This window comes from Chionomys nivalis, chromosome 17, assembly GCF_950005125.1.
Source record: "Chionomys nivalis chromosome 17, mChiNiv1.1, whole genome shotgun sequence".
NCBI classification, from domain to species: Eukaryota; Metazoa; Chordata; class Mammalia; order Rodentia; family Cricetidae; genus Chionomys; species Chionomys nivalis.
The window spans coordinates 10,282,051-10,307,608 of NC_080102.1; the positions used below are offsets into that span (position 1 = coordinate 10,282,051).

Here is a 25,558-nt window from a genome sequence, read left to right on the forward strand (position 1 = left end):
ACCAAATCAGAGCATCATGATATGTTATTCAGTCATTTAAAAATTATTTTGCATTAATAAATCTCAAAATGATAACATGTTACTTAAACAGCAGAATTTTCTTGTAACTACTCTGACTACTAGTTTTTAAAAAGGACCACAAAGAGTTCTAATTATTTGTAGTAATTTCTACTCTTTTGTGGACTGAAGGTAAGACAGTTTTAATTATATCATTATATTCTTGTGTATACTTTCTAATCTCAAAGTAAAATCTCAATGCTGGAATAAATGAAACATGAAGACCATATGCTGTACATCCAAAGAGCACCTTTAAAACTTTATTTTATTAAAATACATGTATTTATTATACAGCTATTCTCTTGAATACATCTAAAAAAAGGAAGTAAAAATATTTGTCTATAGATTCTAAGGTAAAAAGCAATTAAATAACTATTTATGGCACATTGTGCACAATAAAAAATAATAAAAGAAGCATCCTCCAACTAAGGGAAATTATCAAAATCTGTTTTATCTAGTTGTGACATGATGGAAGGTGATTACTTCTAAATTTTAACTGACAGAATGTAGTTCGTAGTTTTGCAGGATTTAACCTTTGATAAATTTGTTCTAGCAAATGTCAGCTATTTTTGTAGCAGTTAGTATTATGAGCAATGCTGGGCATGAATGTCATCACAGAATTTATATTTATGCATATATATAGATATATATCATAGCTTGCTTAATAAAAAACACACAAATTAATTTTAAATATTGTAAAGGTCTGTTAGTATCAACTAGCACATTTTAAGAGACTGTAGTGAAATGATAACTGGTCTTGATTTAAGGAAAGCTTTCTCTGGCAAACTAGCCCTGAGCTGGACTTTGAAAAAGTGTACGGATTCAACATGATATATTTAGGAATATTTATAAATACACATATACGTATATATAATGCAATAACAGTTAAAAATAAAAGAGGCCATTTGAAACGCTTAGGGAAGCATATCACATCACAAGCTGGCTCCGAGGATCATGTAGGTGAGCAAGACACTGAACCGCTTTCTACTGCTTTTGTCTTTGACTCTGAACAGCAATAGTAAATGTTAAAGTAAAAAGCTGAAATCACATGTCCCATCGACTTCAGTTTGAAATAGCTGCTGTGACATTCTTAAAACATAGTTTTTTAAACATTAAAGCAGACTTACTGAAGAAAGACCAACTGAAAGGAGAACGACCACCAAACAGTATGAGGATGCATTACACACTTAGCAATAATGTTTTATGACTATGTCCTATTATTAGCATGTTGTTTTTTTAATTTTTAGGAAAAAGTACTTTCAATTTTAAAGTGATATAAGCGACAAAATAATAAAACAATAATTGATAATAGTGTTAACATAGATCAGTGTACAAACAGTATTATATGTAATATCAAACAATATTCTAAAGGTTTTCACTCTATAAATTCAGTAATTTAGAAATAGTTTTAATTTAGAAATAGTTTTAATTTTTTCCAGGCCCAAACTCCACCAGTTGCCATTGAATTTATACTATTTCTTTGTATGTCACACATAAAATCTCTCCACAATAAACATAGTATTATATATGAACTAAACTTATGTCATTAAATTTAGCAGGCCTACTAAGAATAAGTTGGTCACAAGACTAAACAGCAATACGTTGAGGTTGAGGTAAAGTAGGTTGTATCTGAAATTTGTATGGAGGAATATATAAGATTAATTCACATTATTTCTCATGTGCATCATTGGGTATCAATTATAGTAATGGGTTCATGTTAATAAAGTGGGAACGATATGTTCACTGCGTTATTTAATGACCAGATTCACTTAATTATCACACAAATCATTTTAAATCATGGCATTGGTATTTCTTTTTATCACTGAATTTTATTATGGCTTACGATGTTAGTAAACATAATTATATCTTACATTCATTCCATAGTATCACGTCAAAGAATTTGGGATCTATGTACATATTTATGTTAGGATAGTTAAATTTTAATCATATGATGGGAAACTGAGCTGCAGTTTTTAAGAAGCAGGAAAAATGACCTGCTATGCTTACCACATGACAAAGGCAGAAACAGTCGCTATTACAGCAAATATATTTTGAAGAGCACTTTATAATTTTATGTTTTCTCACTGACATTAACTCAACAAATGATGTGTGCTGGATGTGGTTGCTGGCAGTCAAGAAGATGTCTGGGCTGGAATAACAAATGAGAATATAATATTTGTTCAACTTTATCATATACAAATAAGGACTGATAACATTTATGTAAACACAAACTGGCTCACAGTAATAATGAATTAAACTATTTTTTTCTCAGTTTCTCAGTTTCAACTAGAAGAAACTACCTATGTTCGATAATAGTTCAGCTGTCGAATATAAAAATGTCATGTTATGTCTAATAAGGCAATTCAAAAGGACAAAAAGAGCATATTTCTTTCCTATGTAGATCTAAAATTATTTGTACAAAACCAGTAGAGTAGCTGGTTGGTTAAAATGAATTAGGAAAACAAGAAGGAGGAGCAGGATGACAAGAGAGAGTGATGATGGTGTGGTTATGTGAAATACATTACCCATATAGGAGAGGATGCACAGCACAAAGAACAGCAAACAATGAGCAAAACGTTTCCTATTAACTCCAGCTGCTATATCATTAAATGTTTCTTTGGCATCTCATCATGATGTCCTCCCGACTTGTCAAGGAATTCTTAAAACACTTGCTGCAAAGCTTCCTTAGGTTTCAATATTAACTAATACAAATACTGAATTTCTTCTGTTTTAAGCCGCAGGTTTTGTTGTACTCCTGCTAGATCAGTCTCACAGAAAACATACAGTACAAGTTAGTGGGAATCTTACTACTATTGTTAGAGAAATGCACACACCTATTATGAAAACAGCAATTGCAGTCAAGGCTCCCAAGAAAGTTACTTTTTTTTATATACTTTATTTTTTAAGCTTTTTACTCATTTTACATATCAACCACAGATCCCCCCTCCCTTCCTTTCTCCCTGTCAAATTACTTTAGTTACTGATGAGAGGACATAAAATTTAAGAATTGAATAAAAAGGAAAGGGGACTGCATGCTTTGGAAGTGTCTGAACCCCAATACTTTGTCTATTAAACACTTGTTCCCAGCACGGTAAGGTGTGAAGCAATGTCAATTTTAAGATGCCTAATTCAAAGTACTTATGGGACATGTAAGTCCTCATACTCCGATTTACTTTCTTTATATGTGATAACTTTGTCGCTTGCATTCAATTATTATGATGCCATCAAACACAAGGAAACAAAACAAGTGTTGATATGTTGGGAGGCTTTCAAACCTAGAAATCAGAAATTCATGAAACCATTTTAATATTTAAATTATGCAGTCTCAGATACTCTAAGAACTGAAAATAGAGTTATAAATACATTTTTAAGATGTAACAATTTGAGTGGTGAGAAGGTACAGAGGATATTCGTGAGAAGGTACAGAGGATATTCTTATTAAAATATTTATAAATTTTGATTATTCTAAAGAAATAGAAAACAGAATAAATGTTGTTAATGGGGAGACTGGGATGTGTTTTTTTTATAAGAGAAACTTACAATGATTTATAGTAAGCCAATTTTAATTTTCACACAGCACATTATGTATACCTACCTATAAGTTTAAATGGAGAAAATTCAAATTTTAAATAACAAATAGACCATGAGAGAATGCTAAGTAGCAACATTAGTGGCCAAATAGGAAACATTTTCACCTTTTAGCAGCTGTTGGTTTTGTTATGTAGAGGTGACAGATAGCTCACCTCTTGCCTGAGTAATGGAGACAGTCTACAAATATTTACTAGTGTCACTGGTAATAATAAGAATGTAAAGATGATAAAATTTCATTGGATTTAGATTTAGGATTTGAAAATTCAAATATTCTACTCAGCAAATCTTATTTATTCGTTGTAACTTTTTTACTTTCCTTAATCTATTTGATTCCCATGGAGAAAATTAATTTCTGATCATACATCTCAATTGATTCCTCGGAAAGTGCTGCTAAAGAATAAACTCTTTTAATAAGGTGTTAATGAGCAATTAAATCTTCTTTAATAAGCCTTGAACCCTTACAGCAATCAATTCTCATTCAGTCTCAACAAATTTGCTTTCTATAACCCTCTTGCTGGTATCCACTTAACCTCTTTACAGTCAAGCTAGAAGTTGGCTGCACATTAAAATTAATTATGAAATTTAATAAATGAAAAGTGAAAATTAAAATTAATGCTTGCTCCTCACATCTAAGTGGCTGATTGGACTTAAGAGTAATCTGGAAAAAAATCATTAACAATTTATAACTCTGGTGTGGGCAGGAACTTTTGTAAAATCATAGTTTTATCTTATTCTGGTGAAAGGCAAGTCTAGTAATATAGCTTTAAATCCTGTTTCCATGGCTTTATTAATTAGATGTTATTAAGCAGTGCAGTAATTATCATGTCATTTGGTATCTTCAATCTATATTGCTAAGGATTAGTATGCAAGGCCATTTCACTCATTATTTCTAATTTCTTATGTTAACAATTTGCTGTATTTGCAATAATTTTCCTAAGAAAAAAAATAATTTCAGTGTAGAAAGATTAACATGGCATTCTTGCAAACACTATTTTTAGAGGGTTTGCTGAAAAGCTTGGTTCTTGACTCATGTCTGGAGTTTGACTGGTAATTAGTTCAACACACTGACATATAATTTTCCATAAATGATGAGTATAACGTTATGTCAAAAATAAGTATTGAATGAGAATTTAGAGTTTTGAGACATGATCAGCAAAACAAAAAGTTTCAAATACTCTGCATATACCCCACACTTGGTTCATATGGTCACAATTCCTAGCAAGAGATGTTTAATGTGATATATGGACCTCATAGAAAGAACTTCAATGGGGCTTAAACGGGAAGTTCTCAGCAGCTGAAGCACACATAATTTCCTTTGTTTAAGTTGATACCTTTTTTTTTTTTTTGGAGACAGGGTTTCTCTGTAGCTTTGGTGCCTGTCCTGGAACCAGTTCTTGTAGACCAGGCAGGCCTCGAACTCTCAGAGATCCACCTGCCTCTGCCTCCCGAGTGCTGGGATTAAAGGCATGCGCCACCACCGCCCGGCTTGGTACCTATTTTTTTATAGTAGTAAATACTAGCCATGCATTCAATATGGATTGAATCCTGGTGAACCATGTGTATTGATGGCATTTCATATGAAATATTAGTTTGAATCCCTGCTTCTTTTTAATAAAGCATAGTAAATATGAGCAAATGTGCCACTAATAAATTTTAACTTTGAAAATGCATTTTGTGTATCAGCTTTCAGTTTAACTGAAAATTATAATCATATTATTTTCTTTCTAAAATCATTAAATATTACAGATATCAGGATTTCAGTTAGGGTAGTACATTGACTAATATTAAACAACAAGTAAATTTAGGTCTTACATCATAGAATTTTTATATCATCGACATACCGTAAATGAATATATAGATATGTAACTAAATGTAATGTTTCCAAAGCAAACCAAGGTTAATTTAAACCCTAATATGAGGAGCCAAACATATCAAGCCCTTTATTTTGGTGAGGTGTGTAAATTTAAGAGAACATTGCTCATTTGTGTCCCAGAGGATATGAAATATGTGTCTAACAAGGTTGGTTGTAATACGGCTCCACTGGAAGTAATGAGTTCTTTGATAAGTAGGTACTTTGAGAGTTTTATGTTATTTGAGATGTATTGTTATAGGGGGATAAACATGATTGGCTCTCTTGGCTTTGTATGTTTTCCTCCTTGCTTCCTGGTTGGTGGACTGGGAACGATTAGGATGTGTGACCCTCTTGGAGGAGGTATTTCACTGGAGGTGGGCCTTTAAGTTTTAACATCCCATTCCAGATTCACTCTTTCTGCCTAGTGTCTAATTCGAAGTTTTCTTTTACAAGATTCCCATCTACCATCTAGGGTGCCACAGGTCCTTGATTAGTATATAAAAAAATCCCCCATTGTGCATAAGAGGAGGAATGCCTTTCTAAATATGCATCATGTCTCCTACAAAACCAAATAGGGGAGCCTCTATAATTCTCTGGCCAATATCTACACAGTTTGATCATAGAGAAAGCAAGTACAGAAGACAGGTGTTTTATAAATCAGTTTGGCTGTTATAGGGATAAGCATTTCCTGTTGGCAATTTGCTGGTGAGGCAGTCTCCAGATCTCACCACGAGAGGGGTCTGGATGAATTCCTGAGTATACCTTTCCTGAGCCTTGCAAATGGTAATATAACAAAAGCACAGAGGTCAAAAGATATCTGAATCATTTTTTCATTACTTTAAGTAACTTTTTTATACCTTAAGAACTTTGCATGTGTTAAAGTACTTTATTATACCTTCCGAATTTTCCTTTACTTTCTTTAAATCTCTTTGTTATACCCCAGGACTTCCATTTACATACCTTAAAATGCTTTCTTACATGTACCCTCAGAACTTTTCCTTTACACGCCTTAAAACACTTTCTTATACCTCAGAACTTTCCTGTACAAACCTTAGAACATTTTCTTACACTGTCATTGTAACTGAACTGTGTTTTCACAATAGCCTCTCCTGGACTCTCTAGAAACTTCTGTGCTGCAACATGTTGTTTAGCGTCGATTGCTCTCCATGAGCCCTGAATGTCTCTTTAAAACTAATCCCACCTAGCTGACTCATATATTACAAATTCAGCTACCAGTATGAGGTACAATCTTGTATATAAATGCATGAAGGTGAAGCTTTAATGTTTTATTAAAAGAACATTGTTTGCTAAATCCTATCTTTCACAAACAAAATTTTTATGGCTTCTGCTTTCAGGACAGGGATTATCATACAAAATAGAGAAAACAGACATATGAGGTAATCCCAGGTCAGGAAGAGATGAATAGCAGAGGTATAGGAAGCAGGGTCAGCCTTTGACAGCCTACCATAGAAAATTTCCTGACCCCACTAGGACGGGCTGTGGGCTACTGGTATCTTGGCCATTGCAAGTTCATATTTAAGAGTTCCTCCAGACAGGTGTAGATAGGAATAATAGAGAAGGAGAGAGCAAGATTTTTAGGACATTTATTTGTGCAGTGACAGAAGCTGACACCACTGAAAATCGAGCATGCCAATTTTGGCCATTGACTATACTGAGGTCAATCTGTTTGTAGTAACAATGAGATTTGAATCAAACTGAGTCTGTGAAGTTTAAGAAGAGTTACAAAAACAAACTCTACTGGGGAAGTATTATCAGCTCCAAGTGGGAGCTAATAACAAAGCCCAGGAGATCATAGAGAAGTCGTGAGACATTTTGGAGGAAGTTTAGGGACAGAAAGCACATGGTCTCAGGGTCAAACAGATGTGGGTTATCTTGGGTTAATGCAGTCTAGGTGAGTTGGTTAGATATGTGGGTTTTGAGGTATCTTCCAGTAAAGGCAAAGGTAGTTTTGACTGGGGTCAAGAGAAATGGAAAAGAAGGCATCCTTGAGGTCTAAGATAGAAAAAATGAGAGATTCATGAGCAGAGAGTAAAAAGAATATAGGGGCTGGGTACTACTTGGTGGAGAGGAACCACTGTGGAATTAATAAGTCAGATTGCAAACCAGGTGTTAGACTGCATTAGCAAAGTTAACTACAAGTATGGGGGTGATACAGGAGGAAAAAGTGGGGCACAGAATATTTTTTCTTAAGAAGTCAGAGTACAGAAGTTTAAATACCCTGAGACTTTGAGGATAGACTGGGTGATATATTTGGATCTGTTTTGTAATTGAATGATGAGAGGGGAATGATGTTCATCTATAGAGAGGTTTTAACTATCTCATGCCAGGAATTTGATATTGGAAACCAGTAAGTGAAAAGGTGTGTCATATTGTGTGCTTTGAATGAGAAGAAGGTGAGGAACAACCAGACAACCATGGGTCACACAGATTGATGGGATCAAAGGAAACAGAGACTCTTGCTTTGGTCGCTTTGCAGCCAGGTGGTGGTGGTGCATGACTTTAATCTCAGCACTCAGGTGGCGGAGGGGGCAGATCTCCATGAGCTCTAAACCAGCATAGTCTACAAGAGCTAATTCCAGGACAGCTAGGGCTGTTACATGGAGAAATCTTATCTCAAAAAACAAAACAAAACAAAAACAAAAACAAAAAATAGGTCACTTTGCAGCAAGGGGTCAGAAATAGGTCACTTACTACTAGAAAAAAGTGGGGAGGAGTAGGAGAAAACTCCTAAAAACACAACTAAGTGGTGAACTTTGCTATGGTTGGTAAAGCTATCTCCCTACCCCAACAATAGGGGAACAAGAAGTAGAGGTGGGTCCCAAAACTTCTGTCAAAATTGAAAGGTGGTTCCTTTGTCCAGAAGGAATGAAATAGATATCCCGGTTACTATGATGACTACCTAATACTTCCTATCAGAGATTGCAGTTTTCAGGACAACAGATCTCAGGACCCCTCAGTTGTCTAGACATGGGAGGTCAGCTGGTGAACACTCTGGGCTTGGTGTCCTTATGCATAAAACATGGGGCAATAAACAACCCAATGTCCCCCTTAATGCACCTTGGACATAGTCAAAGCAGGTTATGAGGGCTTGAGTAAGCCCAGGCCCGGTGACCCCATTGATCACATTTGAGGAATGAATTCAAAGAACCTCAGGTTTTAGAAGGCAAGCGAACATGGGAAGTTACTACGACCTGTTGAAAGGCTTAAGTTAGCAAAAGATACTTTTGTTTTGGAGCTTTCTCTCCTCCCATGGTACACTTTGAAGGCTACTACTAAAACTTCTGCCTGTGGAGATAGGGACTCTATCTCTAGATGGTTAAGTTTGGTCGTTGAGTGTCTGGGCAACTCTGGGAGAGGAAGTAGAGCTCTGAGAGCAGGTTTATTGAGACAAAACAGAAAGCAAGCTGTCTGGACTTTTTCTGCTGTGACCTAGCCTGATCCCAGAATAGGTCTGCATTTCTGGGGAGTGTTTGTTGGTAAGAATATTAAACATCATAGAATGTTAGGTTGTAAGATGTGATACTATAATATAATTTTTTAAAAGGTTTAACATTTAACAGTATATATTCCTGCCGGGCGGTGGTGGCGCACGCCTTTAATCCCAGCACTCGGGAGGCAGAGACAGGCGGATCTCTGTGAGTTCGAGACCAGCCTGGTCTACAAGAGCTAGTTCCAGGACAGGCTCCAAAACCACAGAGAAACCCTGTCTCAAAAAAACAAAAAAAAACAAACAAACAAAAACAAAAAACAAAAAACAAAAAAAAACAAACAAAAAAACAGTATATATTCCTATGAAAGTTTGAATGTAATTGGCCCCCTATAATCTCTTAGGGAGTGGAAAAATTAGGAGATGTGGCTTTGTGAGAGTGGGTATGGCCTTGTTGGAGGAAGTGTGTTGCAGTGGGGTGGGCTTTGAGGTTTCCTATGCTCAGGATAACACCCAGTATCTCAGTCAACTTCCTATTGCCTGCAAGATCTAACACTCTCTCTCAGCTACTACTCCAGAGCCATGTCTGCCTGCACACTGTCATCCTTCCCATCATGATGATAATGGATTAAACCTCCAAAACTATAAGCATGCCAGTTAAATATTTTCTTTACACTGGTGATGCACACCTATAATCTAAGCCCTCACGTGGCAGAAGAAGGCAGATCTTTGTAATTTCATGGCCAATGAAAAAATGAGTTTCAGGACATCCATGGCAATTACACGGAGAAATACTGTCTCAAAAAACCAAAAACAAGTTATTTACTTGTTAAAGCAAATTTACTAGTTATTCTAATATGTTATATGATATATTTGGCAGCTTGAACTCCACTACAATCATCATGTACAGCTCTTATTAAACAGCCTTTTGATAGTTTACTTCATTTCTTTTGGATGTTTTTTTAAAAAGATCAACTCTATATTTATTTGAAAATTATGTGTTTTATAAGTATATTCTTACATGTGTCTGATTAAGAACATCCCATAAAGAGTAAATTATACTAAAACTATTTAGTGGGATCAATGTGGAAGAAAATGATCAGTTCATATAAATAAAAGGGAGTTTATTGCCTTATATTTAGTCATGGCTGGAGTCAGTTACATTAAATTCCATAAAATTTAATCTGATTTTTTGTAAGATATGCTTTGTGTTTCAGTTTGATAGATGCTGATCAAAGCATTGACAGATGATATTGCCATCACTTTTAGTTCAATAAGGCACAACAAAATCCCTAGGACAATAGTATATAACATAGATAATTCACTGGGAAGAAAGATGGACTTTGTTTCGTGGTTGTGGTGTCCTTCATATTCCCCTTCTTCCTAGAATTCTTTGGTGGCCAGACCTGCATAGACTGCTACACACACAACAACCATGTGCAGTCTGTGCTACCCACTAAAATCACATGACAGTTAGGTGGGAATATCACCAGAGAAGCAAAGCCTAAATTCTCTTTTCTACTGAAGATTATTGTATATGATTTTATGCCTATCAGGCCTGTCTAATTTCCTAGCAGCCTGCTACAGGAGAAATGTCTGCAAAAGAAAATACATTACCTCTACCCCAACTCCACATTGCTATTTTCATTTTTCCATAGTTAAAAAAAAATAAGAAAAAAAATCACACTTTCACTTAGTCCTTATTCTAACCTTAAATATTTACCCTGTCTTAAAAGTACCTAAACTATTGACCTTGTTTTTATATTTTCATTTATTTCTTATGTTTGATCGTACTATAACCATTCTCTGTGGAATATGAATGTGCATCTTTATTTAAAAGGATGTTAAGGGCCGGGCGGTGGTGGCGCACACCTTTAATCCCAGCACTTGGGAGGCAGAGGTAGGCGTATCTCTGTGAGTTCGAGACCAGCCTGGTCTACAAGAGCTAGTTCCAGGACAGACTCCAAAACCACAGAGAAACCCTGTCTCGAAAAACCAAAATAAATAAATAAATAAATAAATAAATATAAAAGGTTGTTAAGTACTCTATATCATGTAATATCCTTAACAATCTATATACTATGTATATCCTAGAATATTGGAAGAAAACACATGGCTCTTACTCATTAAAGGTTGTCCTAAATTCTTACTAACCTCTTGATATAATTATATTATACTGTATTTCATTTTTGTCTCCTTAATATTTTTAGAACATTAATTATTATTAAATCTATATCATCAAGATACTTTCTACAAAAGTCAAATAAAACTTAATACTTTCATGAAAATTTCAAATTTATGAGATGCACAGACAACTTGTAAGTAAAATCAGCAGCAAAGAAATAATGTGGGTTGAAACATTTCCCAATTCACCTTAACAGCATTACAGAATGTATTAAAGTGACTATTTGAACACAGTAACACTTCTAACATGGTTATATTACTTTGTTCTGAATCCAAACACCAGATGAAATTCATTTTATATTAAGTATGCCCAGGCTGATCTTATTCCAAGCTGTATTTAACAAAATCATTAGTGCGTGAATAGCATAGAAATGTCAAAAACTATAAAAATCCCTTTCCAATTTTTGATATTGAAAAGAAATATTATGGAAAGATAGGAAAGTGATTATGCAATACGTAATGAAGTTCAACTTTGAACAAATCAAAACTAGATCACACTCAACTTTAAACTTATACTAACTGCTATTGACTTTTGGCAAAGAAAGTTAGTGATTCCTATTTCATGATAAGCCATTATTTGAAAGGGTTTCCTGTAATTTTGCATATATTGCTTTTGCTGAGCATGGTAAGAGCACTGAAATACTGGGCTTGCCATATATGACTATAAAAGAAATGAGAATGTAATAACCTCTAATGACATGAAAAGCTAATTATGCATACAATTTCACATTACCTACTTATTCGGTTTTTAAAATTTGTTCTAGTTCTTCCTTTTTTTATATACACTATTTTATTCTCTATTCTTTCTCATGTCATTTTATTCTTTTGTTTAGCGTCCTCTCTTTTGACCCATTATGCTGAACAATTCTTGCAGAAGATAATTTGTCATCACTGTCATAATGAATCCAATTTTCCGTAACACAGACCTGGCCATGGCATGCTGCACTGCAAGGGGAACCACCTGAAAGGCTAAAAAGAGGCACTATTTGAGAAGTGTGACTGTACTATTATAGCTTTAATTAGATCAGTCAAAATTCTTGGTGAATGCTGTTCTCTAAATACCCCTTAGCACAGGAAATCGTGTTCTTAAAACTTCGCTCATTCAAGGATGAATACTATTACTGTTAAATATAAAAGCACAGCTCAAAATGTGCTACCTAATAAATAAAAATCTTAAATTATAATTGCTGATGTAAGTGATGAATCTTTTTTCAATCATCCAATGCACTAACCAATTAGGTTTGTGAAATTGCCTTTCATTTTGAAAATGAAATAAATATATATAGGCAAGCAAGATTGAAATAAAAGTTGTGTACCAACCTTACTGGAAAGAATAATGCTTCTGAAAAATATTTCTAATAAAATCTAGGCTTATGCAAACATAATTTTTCCCTACCCTAAAATAGCAAGTAATATAAAGCTCTGGTGGTTTGAATAAAAATGGCTCCCCTAGACTCATAGGGACTGGTTCTATTAGTAGATGTGGCCATGTTGTAGTAGGTTTACTGCTGTAGGAGGAAGTGCATCACAAGAAGGCATGTTTTGATGTCTAAAATGCTCAATTCATGTCTAGTATAGACACTTATTGCTGTCTGTGGATCCACAGGTAGAATTCTCAGCTCCATCTCCAGCACCATGTCTACCTCCACGCCCCAATGCTTCCCACCATGATGGAAACCTCTGAACTGTAAGTCAGCACCAATTAAATGTTTCTTTTATAAGAATTGGCATGATCATGTTGTCTCTTTATGCCAGTAAAACCTTAGCTAAATTAGAGCCAAATCATTAAGAGTCAGTTGGCAATTTTATGAATGAATACATACTAAAAGTTAATTCAAAACATATAAAAGCAAATGCCCAGACTTAAGTCCCATATACTTCACTTACCAAGCTTAGAGATAATTTTATAATAGGGAATGGAAAGGTTCAAAAATCAGAGGTAGAAAATGACTACAAGGAAAAAGTGTCTTCTGTACATAACAATAAAAAATTACAAGTACTACATCTCATTGGTCAATATCAGAGTACTTGAATAAGCAATGTGAAGCTGAGCCATTTACCATGGAAGCACAATGGTGCCAAATTGACAGGCGTAAGACAGTGACCAAGTGGCAGGGGGCTCAGTACCCATGACCTTATTTTATTTATCTGATCAACATTCAAAAGGACACGTAAAACATAATAATAGAATAAAATAAAATAGTGTAAAATACAAACACAGAAACAGAAGAGGAATCAGCAAACTAACAGAAGAAAATTTCGCATTTTTTTCGTTCTTAATTCTGCGTAGAGACCAAAATAGCATTTGTCCTTCTACTTTCTCAAAGTTTTAAATCAAATCTTATGAGTTCTCTCCTACTTTATATAAACCAGAAAACTAGAAATATAAAGTTCATATACCCATATTGAATTTGTTTTTCTCATCATCACATAACTGTGAAGTGGTTTACAGTATTTCTTCTATGGCTAAAATAAATATTTCATTTAATCTTGTACTTGTTAGTATAGTCACAAAATACTCTGAGAATGTGTCATGGACTCATATCTTAGTGATGTAGAATATGTGTCATAAGGACACAGGGCCAGTTTAATGAAGATATGCCACAAAGATCAATCAAGAATAGTTGTGGTTATTTCCTGTTGACTTCTGAATTCCACTTCCATGAATTATTTAAAGCATAGCATTGGAAAAAGGTTTCAGGAAATGAGTGCTGCATGATTCTTTTTTGTTCTCATTCAATAAATTTATTAGAGTGGAAGAATCCAGGAGAGTGGCTGCCTCTTCCAGGCTGAAAGAACAGCAGCAAACTGAACAGGCGCAGGGTTTACATAGGGCTTCTTAGGGGCAGAGTTTTCCCAGCGAGAAGAGGGACTGGTTAGTTTAGTAGGTCAAGGGCAGAGATGGCTGAATTCAGGGCCAAACTGTCTTTCTCTCACTGGTCTTTTGTTTGTTTGTTTGTTTCCTTGACTCTACTTTGGGAGTCAAGGAATATTTCTTTCACTAGCTCTGCTTCTAGGGCCAAAGTGTGTTTCTTTGGCACTGGTTTCAGAGTCAGAGGGTATGTCTTTGGTTCTGGATTTGAGGCTAAAGTGTTTTGTTCTCTGGATTGGGTCTCAGAGCCAGGGAGTGTTTCTTCTGCTGGCTCTGGTTTCAAAGCCAGGGTGAGTTTCTTTAACTAGCTCTGGTTTAAGAGCCAACATGAACTTTATAAAGTTATTCTCCAACATTTCAATTTTCTAAAACTGTGCTATAGTTATTTACAACCGAACTGGTGATTTAATAGAAAAAATAATTAACTTGGAAATAGGTTTAACATAGCAGCATCTCTCTATCTTCTCATGGTGACTAGAGCAATATGTCACCTGAGCTCAGTAGGGAGTCAAATGGCCTCAGCTGGAAGTCACCACCACAGGAATAATCCCAGCACAAGGAAATTCAAAGGACTATTAATATTTTCTAGTTGTTGTTCTAGTAAATTTCTTAGCTAAATGTTATTCATGGTCCTTATTACTTAATCCAGTTTCTGGACATAAAATGACCCCTGAGTAAACACATGCATTTCTTGTGCAAAGTCACATTTCTCATATTCCACATTCATCTATTTCTGTTTATATGATTGTGAAAGATATGCTTTTAAGTCATTGATGGTTTTATTGAACATCAAGATACAAAATACTGTAAGTTTTTGTGCTTTTTATTTAAATGCTATTGAACACAAGCTCTTGCTCTGATAACATTATATCTACAATATTCAAAACAGTAAATAGGTTCATTGTGGTCAGATTTATATTGAGGTCTTTAATTCATTTGAACTTGAGTTTTGTGCATGGTGATAGATATGGATCTATTTTCATTCTTCTACAGGTTGACATCCAGTTATGCCAGCACCATTCCTAAAGATGCTTTCTTTCTCCCATTGTATAATTTTAGCCTCTTTGTCAAAAATCAGAAATTTACCTATAGAATTTTACATTATTCACTTAATGTAAATTATATAGTTTATAAATTTTAATGTTCTCATTTTCAGTGTTTTCAAAAACAGTGAAAAATAGTAAGACAAGAAATATTAGGGAAAAAATTATTTATTCTCTGAATAAATGCTATAAATAATCACTGTGAATAATTAATAGTAAAATATAAAACTCGATATAAAATAAGGTAAAATACAGCTAATTTTTAACAAGCTTCTATTTCTTTTTGTTTTTATTGTATCTTCCTACAAAATAGTAACTGTGAATTGCCTTTGCTGTAGTACTTAGCCATTTTTTGCAATATTGCAGTTGTTGAAATACTGTTTTTTCCTCATCACACCAACTGTATTTATTACAGGATTCAGACCCGACTTCAGTTGTTTTCTCCGCAAGGAAAATACACACTCATCTCTACTTAAGGAATTTTTAATTTTGAAATAATATCATTAAAATTTGCTTAATTTCTGCCCTTAAACAATTTTCTCTTTAACATAATTATGAAATTTTCTCAAAAATGTATTTAATAACTTTCTTTTATATTCTTGTTATAAGATTGTTTCATATTGTCAATAGTAAAAATATGAAATAGTAACTTTTATTATTATTGTTTTTTAGATGAATTTAGTGTTAGGTTTGGTGTCAGGTGCTCTATTGCTCATACCAAATTAAAACTTGTCACAGACTCAGTAAATCATCCTCCATTGTACTCAACCAGAAATTATCAACTGGGGATGGATGGATAACAAGATATATATTGGGTTTATTAGTAAAATAAGAGAAAGAAAGGATAATGTTTCTACAACTCTTCTTGTAAAAATAGAAAACATTCAAAGTGTGAATTTCTAGCACTTGGAAAGACCATAAATAGGTTTTTTTTTGTTATGTTATACACATTTTCTCACTAGGACCCCATAGCTGTCCTTTCAACATTAAAGTCATTTGAGACAGAATTCATATATTTTCTTACATTTTAGTAAATATACATTTTATTCAGTTGAGCAGTCTCAACTATTTCAGTTAAAATCTTTGAAGGAATACAAAACTAAAATGACCTTTTCACAGTCATAGAAAAATATGTAGATGTTTTCCTTCACTACATTTGATAAATTATTGTTACAGAAATGAGCTTATTATAATTTGATATTTGCCAAATATCTCCCTTGATGTCTTACAGAAGGATCTTGGGAAATACTTTTTATGTCATACTTTGAAGACGAGTAAAGGGTCAGCAAGAAAGATTCCTAAGGCAGCAAAATAAGGAGTTCCAGGTTTTATTATTCTTCTTAAATTCTCAGGTATAGAGAGATTGACTGAAGTTCAGGGAAGCTTTCATTGTTTGTCCAGGAAACATTTGCTTCTTTTGTTCCTATTGGTCAACAATAATGTGGTATTCATATTTTCATAGTTTTGACAAAAATATCACTGTAGGAGTATTATGATACAATAAGTACATTCTGGTAGACTATTAACACAGAATGAATATGCAAGGGAATATGTATATGAAACACACACAAACATATTTAAGTAAAATATGTCATCTCTAATACTAATTATGGTATTGCTATATCTTATAAATTATGAAGCTCACAAAGTTCATTGCACACTGGGAACTATTTATCTTTTGTACATATTTGGGTGAGATCTACATCCACATGAAGGCAGAGAGCATTTCTATCACAGACAACTCCCACATATTAACTCCAACAAGGTTATTTTCCACCTTTGGAAAACTGAGTTAATATCATATCATCATTAGTCCTTTTTCTGTTCATTCCCCAGATTGAAGTGATATTTCATGAGAATTTCCTGTTAAGATGTGCGTGGATAATTTGTGTTTTTGAGGAATGATGTATTATTAGAATTATTAGATATAAGTGAGATGGCAATTACATATGAAACATTGCAGATGTTGTAATGTAGCATAGCTTATCTCATTTTTCCACAGAAGTTGATGTGTTATAGCTGATTGTGAATTATACGTAAAAGACATGGTATTATTGAAGCCCATTTGGCCCTTTTATATGAAAGACAAGGAAAGAACCTCCCTATAAATTGATGAAGGGAACATTGAATATAAAGAGAACAAGCCAACAGTCAATTACATGCTAACAAATGGAACTAGTAAATAGTTGTAACTACGCTCTACCTCCTCACTAATAAAAAATGAAATACATATACTGTTGTATCATTAAGGTTGTATTATTGTTGACCTAGTGTTGGCACTTGCCTATAAATCCTAGCACTTGGGAGGAAGAGGCAGGCAGATCACTGTGAATTCTACTCTAGCTACATCTACAGAGTGAGATTCAGGACAGTCAAGGCTATGCAAAGAGACCATGTCCCCCAAAACAAACAAACAAACAATAGCAAAAATCCTCAAAACTTCCATTATTGCTTATCACATAAATGAACTACATCTAAAATATTTTGAACCTGTGATGTCTTAGAAAATGATAAGTGATTTTTTGGCTTTTTGAGACAGGGTTTCTCTGTGTAGCTTTAGATCCTGTCCTGGAACCAGCTGTATAGGCCAGGCTGGCTTCAAACTCAGAGTTCACCTGCCTATGCCTCCCAAGTGCTGGGATTAAAGGCATGTACCACAACTCCCAGGTGATAAGTGATTTTTTTAATTGACATCTTGCTTTTGAAAATGAATTTGAAAATATGCATGAAAAAGCAAAAGGACGTTGTATTTCTTGTATTTCATCTCATTGAAATATTAAATAGGTAGAGCAAGATATCTGGGTTGACGCTCCATAATTTGATGTCCTAGGGTATCAGGGCAAAAAAAAAATGGAAATTTTGGCTAGAAACCACTATGATTTAGCAGCAAAATTGGATATAGGAAATGATACTGATATTATTTAAATTGAGTGAAGTAAACAAGGGCAATCCTGTTGGAAAGTATATATTTTTGAGAAAAAATGAAAGGGATAGATAAATGCACTACACAGATTTTAGAAAAGGTCACCTTATAATGAAGTGATACGACTGAGTTAACAACCAGCCAAGATGCGAGGACATAGATTGCTGTTGGACTAGGTTTTGATAAGTGATTTATAGAACTACTGTTTTCACAGAAGCACAGTTAGTTTTTCAGTAAAGAAAGAGCTCTAAAGGTAGATTCTGTTAGGACATATACAAGATTCCCTCTTTAACCCAGATAAGAAATGATGACACATTGAAATAAGTGATGTGACCATGGGTTTGTAAGGGATATCCAGACTCTAGATATACTTTCAGGTGAGAATAAGTAAGAGTGCAAAAGGGATTCCAAGTCCATTGTCTGCAGTGACCTGCTTATGGGTGAGTCACTCATGTTGCAGATGATAGCTTCATATTGATGCCTATGCAAATGGCCACAGAATAAAACAAATATATAAAAGTGGGGCTGGCACTTGGTGAAGAGAGGCACATAGAGAGGTAAAAGAATGAGAAAGAGCAAAGGAATGAGTGCCACTAGAATGTATTATGCAAGTCTTTTCTCGGGACGGTGGAGGCCGTGCAGCGTCGCCGTTACTCTGAGCAAAGAACTGTGGGCAGAGGAAGTCTGGGTTAGAGAGGATTGGGAGACAGACACTTTGCTGTGCTCACATCGAAGTCAAGGGTGCAAACATGCAGAGCAATAAAACCTTTAACTTGGAGAAGCAGAACCATTCTCCAAGGAAGCACCATCAACATCACCACCACCAGCAGCAGCACAGCAACCACCCCCACCAATACCTGCAAATGGACAGCAGGCCAGCAGGCAGAACGAAGGTTTAACCATGGACCTGAAGAATTTAGGAAACCAAGAGAGAAGACTTTCACCCAACGAAGCCGTCTCTTTGTGGGCAATCTTCCTCCTGACATCACTGAGGAGGAAATGAGGAAACTTTTTGAGAAATATGGGAAAGCAGGCGAGGTTTTCATTCATAAGGATAAAGGCTTTGGCTTTGTTCGCTTGGAAACACGAACCCTAGCGGAAATTGCCAAAGTGGAGTTGGATAATATGCCACTACGTGGAAAGCAGCCAAGTGTGCGCTTTGCCTGTCATAGTGCATCCCTTACAGTCCGCAACCTTCCTCAGTATGTGTTCAACGAATTGCTGGAAGAAGCCTTTCTGTGTTTGGTCAGGTGGAGAGGGCTGTGGTCATTGTGGATGACCAAGGAAGGCCCTCAGGGAAAGACATTGTTGAGTTCTCAGGGAAGCCAGCTGCTCGGAAATCTCTGGACAGATGCAGTGAAGGCTCCTTCTTGCTAACCACATTTCCTCGGCCCGTGACTGTGGAACCTATGGACCAGTTAGATGATGAGGAGGGACTTCCAGAGAAGCTGGTTATAAAAATCCAGCAATTTCACAAGGAGCGAGAACAGGCACCCAGATTTGCACAGCCGGGGGTCCTTTGAGTATGAGTATGCCATGCTCTGGAAGGCACTCACTGAGACGGAGAAGCAACAGCAGGATCAAGTGGACTGCAACATCAAGGAGGCTCGTGAGAAGCTGGAGATGGAGATGGAGGCAGCACGCCATGAGCACCAGGTTATGCTAATGAGGCAGGATTTGATGAGGCCTCAGAAGAGCTTCCGAGAATGGAGGAGCTGCATAACCAAGAGGTTCAGAAACGAAAGCAGCTAGAGCTCAGGCAGGAGGAACACAGGCGCCTTGAGGAAGAAATGCGGCGGCAACAAGAAATGATGCGGCAACAGCAGGAAGGATTCAAGGGAACCTTCCCTGATGCGATAGAACAAGAGATACAGATGGGCCAAATGGCTATGGGAGGTGCTACGGGCATAAACAATAGAGGTGCCATGCCCCCTGCTCCTGTGCCAACTGGTACCCCAGCTCCTCCAGGACCTGCCACTATGACGCCAGATGGAACTTTGGGATTGACCCCACCAAGAACTGAACGTTTCGGCCAAGCTGCTACAATGGAAGGAATTGGAGCAAACTGGTGGAAATCCTCCTGCTTTCAACCGTCCAGCTCCTGGAGCTGAATTTGCTCCAAATAAACGCCGCCGATACTAAATAAAAGTTGTAGTGTCTAGTTTCCCGCAACCCTTAAAAGAAAGGTTCTTTTTGGACTAGCCAGAATTCTTCCCTGGAAAAGTGTTAGGGGTTCTTCCCAATAGATAGGTCTTCCCTGCCTGTAATACTCTAGGGAGTATGCTTGGAGGCAGAGGGCAAGGGAGGGGTGTTATTTAACAAATCAAAGTCTGTAGTATATTGCTTTCTCAAGTCTGTCTGGTGCATTCCTGAAATGTGTTGATTATTGAGGGCTTTGAACCATAGCAAAGTGAACTCAGAGAGCTCCATTAATCTTGATCATTCCTGTTTCCGTCTTTCCTTCCTTGCTTTCTTCTTCCATCCCTCCCTCTTTCATTCATCATGTTTTAATTTTTCATCTTTATTCCCCCAACCCCAGAAACACTGCCACATACATACCACAAAACCTAAACATCCTCCAATGACCTAGCCCAGTTCCTCTATTCACTCCCAGGTGAGAATTCAGACAAATGTCTGCAGAGGTTACAACATACATACGGTTCTGTTATATCTCATATGTAACCCCTTCATGTCCTAAGGAAGACATTTTCTCTTAGAGGTTTTCATTTTAGTATATCTTTAAAAAAAAGAAAAAGTCTTGTGTTAACTTGCCTCCATATTTTTTCTTGGGTAAGGACTACTCAAAAATGAATGCCCTTTTCTGTCTGATATTGCTGTTCACAGCTTTTCTTGATAGGCCTAGTACAATCTTGGGAACAGAGTTGCTGTGTGTTGACGGTCTGACAGTAGCTCTTAGCCTTGCCCATCTTAGGTAGTTATGCTGTGCATTTTTTATTGCTGTACTATGTTTGATTTGTTCCTGATACCTTCAATTTGAAATTTTTCTGAGAAATGGAGCAGTAATGCAACATCACCTTATTAAAATACATTTGAAGCCTTTAAAAAAAAAGAATGTATTATGCAAATGTGTATAATTGTCCAGAATAAGAAAATAATGATATTAAAATGAACTTAGATGAGCTCATAACACATAGTTAATGAATTATGGACAATGTGAAGAATTGTATCTGCTCTTGCTCATTTATATTAATCCTATTAGTGTACATTAATTGTAAAATTTATGTAAAACTAAAGATCTATTATTTTTTAAATACTTTCCATCTATCACCAAAATTCACAATGGAAGTATAGAACTGACTCCCAGAATGTGTTCTGCCACTTGCAAGGCATGTGTGTGTGTGTGTGTGTGTACATGTGTAGATGTACATATATGCATTCAAAATGAATCATTGCTGTTTAATATGACTCTAAAATACAATGATTAAGATTAAATTATTGAGATAATCTCTAGTGTGTATAGGCAATTGCATTTGAATCAAAGGAATGCAAATTCAAATTAAAAAGAACATGCCAAATGATTTAAGGTCACACCGAAGACAAGAGCTCAATGGTTGCAAAATAAAGTTATAAAAATAGGACAATTTCATGCACACACTGTACACCATTTATTTTTTAATACTTAGTAAGATTCCAACTCTGCAACACTACCTGTGTTAGTTTAATAATACATTCTTTCAGACATTTTCATATCTCTTTCATAAGTAGAACTATGAATTTTGCAAATACCATTGTTCGTATAAAATATGTATAATGATAAAGTGCAAACTTGAATATAAGAATTAGGCAGAACCTAAGAATTACAGGATGGTACTATCAGAAATTGCACTGATTTGTCAAACACTGTGCTAACGTTTTCTACTGCACTGAAGCTAGGAGTTTAAACACATTTAATTTACTGCCCATGTCTCCTGGATTGACTTCTGTGACTCTGAATTTCTTTTGAAATAGTTTTCATAAGCAATTTTACCATGCTTGTAGTTCTTATGGGAGAACACAGTTAAATACTGTATGCATAAGATAATTGTTTTCCCGTTAAAATAAGTATGAATAGATATATTATAATATATTCATTTTCCTTTAGTAAGTAAAACATAATTAGGTTTAATTTTGTATAACATATATGTAAATAATAATCATTTTCATATCCAAATTGGCTCTACTAGATCACAATGAACTAATTTAATAAAGTTAGCTCTCTTGCTCAGACTAAAGTAATTTCTACTTATAATACACAGCAGGAATAATATTTTTGAAACTATCATAAAATCAACATTTTCAATAGCTATAAAACCAAAGAGAACTAAAAGTGAGCTCATTAAAAAGTTTTGTTTGAACAGCTAACTGCCCCATTTCCTACATTAAATATCTTTTAGGACTAAGTAATGCACTCAAGACCTGAAGTTTTGTTTAGAGCTTCATCATTTAGCAGACTGCTAAACGGCCACAATAATAATCTACTTTACAGCAAGACACCTCATTCCATATAAAATATTAAGTCAAATTTTATTTTTGGTAAAAAAATGTCCCCAAATATTTATTTCTAAATTTTAGATAAAGCTGTAGCAAATTAGAAAGTAGAACTAAATCTTTTGTAAACTTATATGAAAACTTTCCTTCCTTTTAAAAACTGTAACCTTTAAAGTAGTTGTCATCTATCCAAGGGAGTAGATCTGGAGTAAACTGAAGCATGTGTGTGAATACCTCTGTGAGGAAATGTCTAGGAAGAGGAAAAGAAGTGCTCCCTTAAGGGGATTGGGTTTGTAGGGTGGCCCAGATAAAAGAGACCCCATGGAATATACAGCACTGCTTGCATGTGAACCTCTCTTTTCTGTTGAACTGCAGCCACCACTGTTGTTGCTGCTGTTCTTCACTGAGAACATGCTGCAGAGGTCTCGGGTTCCAAAGTGTACTAAGGCTGAGCAACAGACTAAGTCTCTTGAACTATGCAGCCTCATGATCTGAACAGCCCCTGGGCTCTGAGCCATAGAGTGTGTACATGGTTATTTTTGCCCAACTCAGTCTCTATTATGTAGCCAATCTAACAAATCCATTTTTAAAATGTATATCCATTGCATCAATTGTTGCTCTGCAGAAGTCTGCTGAATAGAGTAATTGACTATGTAAAATTAGACAGAAGGAATTTAAAATAACTGGCCATAATACAAGGAATAAACTTGAAAATTATTGTTTCATCTCAAGGGACCATTTTAATATTTAAAATGTTGTTGATGCAACATTAATACACTTCTTTCTTAATGTGATACAGCCTTTCCTAACATGATTAAATCTATACATCATAATAATAGGAAAATAATAACAGACACAGATGCATGACAGTAAGATCTCTGACAATGGTGTTGACAGGAAAAGGCAAGCTAAAGGGAAATTATTAATATCACCTGATGGGATTTTTATTTCTTTTGCTCATTGTTAATCTTGGTACTTTAGGAGCTATAGTAAGTGCCATCAAGCTATGAAGTATATTATATACTATAACAATTATTTTGTGATTGAATCTATTCTACTTAAATAGTCCAGCATAAAAGCATGCAAATCTCGATTCTTTCTTTTCACTTTTCAACATAATTCTATTACTTTCACTTTGGAGGGATTTCTTTGTAAATCGCAAATGCTTTACCTTCTCTTATTTATCAATTTGTTGTCTTTGTTGATACGATTATTTGAAAACCTAGTAGGTTTAGTATGAACATATCTGTGTTTATTCATACAGAAGTTTCAACATGACTTAATAAAAATTAAATAACATTTTATGATATTTTTTTCTGAATGTAAAAACTAAGGGAATGGAGGACCCCCAGAAATCCAGCCCTCTAAATCAACATGAGCAAATTTCATATAAACTCACAGAAATTGAAGCAGCATGCACAGGTCTGCATGCATCTGCACCTGATACTCTGTGATTATACTATGGCTTCTAGCTTATTATTCTTTATGGGATTCCTGAGTGTGTGAAACAGTTTCTCACTCTTGTGCCTTCTCTTGGGTTCTTTTCTTTCTGTTGGTCTGTTTTGTCTGATTTTAAGAAGATAGATTTGTTTTATATCATTATAATTTAAGTTGTGATTTATAAATGAGGGAGAACATGAACACAGTTGCCTGGGTAAAGGATACCCAAGTGAAACAAATTCCAGCAGAGTTGGCCACGAAGTCCAAACTCTAGTACATGGTGTTTTTCACTTGATAGTCTGGTCTGGGAGCGGGAGGAGTCAGTTTCCCTTTATACAGAGTGTAAGTGTAGTTCAAAGTGCACTGATGGATTTGGGACTTTTTTTAAATTTGTTTTTGCTTTTTTTTTTTTTGGTTTTTTTTTAAATATAGATACAGACCTGGGTTGATATGAGAGAAAGGAGGGGGCAAATCTTGGGGGAGTGGGAACAATGAATATGATAAAATATGATTTATGAAGGAATTCTTTTAACTTGTAAAACTCCAATTAAAATATATAGAATATTATTGCTTTTTAAAATTAAGAAAGTAGAAATTACTCCAGGAAAACATGCTGGGGAGATGGGAGTGGGGTATAGAAGGGAGGGAAGAAGGAGAGGGGAGAAGGCGATGGTTGGGGAAAGCTTGAGGAAATGGGATAGTTGAGATGTAGGAAGGACAGATATGAGAGCAAGGAAAGAGATATGGTGATTGTGGCAGCCATTTGGGGGTTAGCAAGAAAACTGGCTTTAGAAAAATTCCCAGGAATCCAAAAGGATGGCCCCAGCTAAGACCCTAAGCAATAGAGACGGTGCCTGAACTGCCCTTGCCCCATAGTCAGACTGATGATTATCTTAAATATCACCATGCTCAACCTGGATGTAGAGGGGAGGGCCTTGGACTTTCCACAGGGCAGGGTGCCTTGTGCTTCTTAAGATTGGAGGGGTGTGGGGGGAAAGGTGTGTGGAGAGAGTGGGAGGGAATTAGGAGGAGGGGAGGAAGTGGGAATTTGGATTGGTATTTTTTTTTTTTTTTGGATTGGTATTTTTTTAAAGTAATGAAATAAAAATAGAAAAAAAGATAAATTAATAAAAAGTGAAAAAAGAAATAATGAAAGAAAGAGTGTAAGGTAGGCAGGGGAGGAACTGGAGTAGGGAGAGGGAAGGGTAGAGGCAATGCAAATATGGAGTGCTCTCATAAGAGATTCTTCAAAAATATTCAAACTAAATTGAATTATGTATATCATTTTCTATAACCACTCCTGTTCTGTAAATGCTAAATAAAAAGGTTTAATTATTTTTTTGTTTATTTGTTCTTTGATCAAATTCCTATATATGCATTTAAAAACCTATAGAAGCTTTTATAAGTAAGACATAAAATAATATAAAATATGAAATGTTATACTTTACTGCCATATTTAATAAATATCTACTATATTAGAATATTTGGGAAATAATTACTTGATAGACTATAACCTCTGACAAACATTCTCTTGAAACTTGCTAATTTTACTGAAATAGCATTGCTTATTTTTATATTGAAATAGTGTTTTATTTTTGTATATAACAAACTCATTAGATATCATCAACCTTTGCTGAACTTTTAAAATTTCTCTGTCTAC

The 25,558-nt window shown here is 35.2% G+C and overlaps 1 pseudogene; it reads left to right on the forward strand.

Moving 5' to 3' along the window:
• The first annotated feature begins 18,588 nt into the window (after positions 1–18,588).
• LOC130889022 (non-POU domain-containing octamer-binding protein-like) lies at positions 18,589–20,112 on the forward strand (annotated as a pseudogene).
• The last annotated feature ends 5,446 nt before the right edge of the window (positions 20,113–25,558 follow it).